This window comes from Gossypium hirsutum, chromosome A06 (genome assembly GCF_007990345.1).
Source record: "Gossypium hirsutum isolate 1008001.06 chromosome A06, Gossypium_hirsutum_v2.1, whole genome shotgun sequence".
Taxonomy (NCBI): Eukaryota; Viridiplantae; Streptophyta; class Magnoliopsida; order Malvales; family Malvaceae; genus Gossypium; species Gossypium hirsutum.
Genome location: NC_053429.1, coordinates 6,520,068 through 6,521,830, shown reverse-complemented (window position 1 = coordinate 6,521,830; position 1,763 = coordinate 6,520,068). Strand labels below are relative to the sequence as shown.

Sequence of the window (1,763 nt, the reverse complement as noted above, 5' to 3'; positions counted from 1 at the left end):
TAACAGGCTGAAAATTGTAGATATTATCTCATGTATCGGCTATGGAACAGATCGAAGATGGCGAGTCTTATCTCCATGTATCGGCTATGGAGCAGATTTAAGCTACCGACCTTATCTCTCTGAGGTAGCAAGAGAGTAGGTTGAAGATACGAGCCTTAACCCCCTAAGCAGTAGGGTAACGGGCTGAAAATTACAGATCTTATCTCCATGTACCAGCTATGGAGAAGATCAGAAAGGGCAAGTCTACTTGAAAAAGATGAGCAACAAAGAAGTCAAGACTCAGCAAGATTGGGTAGAATTGACCTATTTGGAGTCTTTGCTCTATTCTCGTTACACGGAAATGAGTAAAGAGGGGCAGCTGTTATAGCCCAATTCAGCCCGGGGCCCGTGAATAAAACCAAAATAAACAGTTCATTTTTGTTTACCAATTCAGACCCAAATTTTAAACCATAGCCCAAAATATAAACAGCCCAATACAAACATTTAAACCCTAGCCCAAATAAACAGTTCATTTTTGTTTACCAATTCAGACCCAAAGTTTAAACCATAGCCAAAATATAAACAGCCCAATACAAACATTTAAACCCTAGCCCAAACTTTTAAGTCCAAACCAAAAAAACATTTTTGGCAAAACCCTAGCAACCAGCCTTGCGCCGTAACCCTCAACTACCCTCGCCACACATGGCTTCTACCTCCACGTCAGAGTCCACGCCTACCACGCACCTGCAAACAAGCAAAATAAGTTGTAAAATCGGCTATAAAAGCCTTTGGAAAATATTGTAAAATGGCTTCTTTTTTTTTTAGGAATAAAAGGAGAGAAATCAAAGTAAAACAGATTTTAAAAAGAAATCAGTGTGATTTTACTGTAGTTTTATTTTCTTTGTTTCATTTTGTTTTATTTTTCTACCACTTTTTTCTTTTTTTTAGATTTTTTTATATTTATACGAAACTAAAGTATTTAAAAGAGGGAGTTTACTTGACTTTCGGTGGTCACGTGGACATGTCGTTGAGATCGGGCCCAGGAGGGGGTTGGGATCGCCTCTGTTCTCCGTTTGGGCGTGCGGCGTATGTGGCTGATAAGGGGAGGGATTTTGAAAATTAGGTTTTCTTAAAACAAAATTGAAATGATTTCAAGCAGATTTGTTTTGACTTAAAAGACAAAACAAAACAGCACCGTTTGGTGCTGTACCCATGCATTTGGCTCAAAATGGGGTATTTGCACAATTAGTCCTCCCCCTTTGCGCTAGTGTTCAATCGAGCCGTGTTTCAGTATTTCTTAAAATTTTTTAAATTTTCCCCGAAACTCCTACACTGTTTTAATTTAGCCAATGTTTGCGTACTTCATTTTTGGGATTTGGATCATTTGCGCTTTTTGTCCCTCCTTTTTATGTGAGCATTCAATTTGGTTTTTTTCCCTCTTACCTATTTCCAAATTCGCCCCAAACTCCCATTTTAAGTTCAATTTAGTCTTTTCCATTATTTTTGTTTTTTTAGATTAATTCACTTTAATATTATTTTTATCATTATTTATTACCTTCTATTTTTATTATTAGTATCATTTCATGATTATTATTTATTTCTAATACATTTTTTTCCATATATTTTCTTATTCTTTTCATTAATATTATTTTTGTTATTATCCTTACTGTTATACATTATTATTACTATCGTTTCTATTTTTATTATTGTATTCTTATACTATTATTTATATGCAGTATTAGTACTATTATTATTATTATTATTAGTTTACCATTATTTGTAGA

General features: G+C 34.5%; 1 long non-coding RNA gene across 1 annotated transcript; it reads right to left on the bottom strand.

The window, feature by feature from the left end:
* Positions 1 to 392: 392 nt before the first annotated feature.
* On the bottom strand, positions 393 to 1,401 carry LOC107963520 (uncharacterized). Its single transcript, XR_001701958.2, has 2 exons — positions 977 to 1,401; positions 393 to 723 (listed from the first exon to the last, which is right to left on the bottom strand). It is a non-coding gene; the product is annotated as an uncharacterized lncRNA (long non-coding RNA).
* Positions 1,402 to 1,763: the final 362 nt, after the last annotated feature.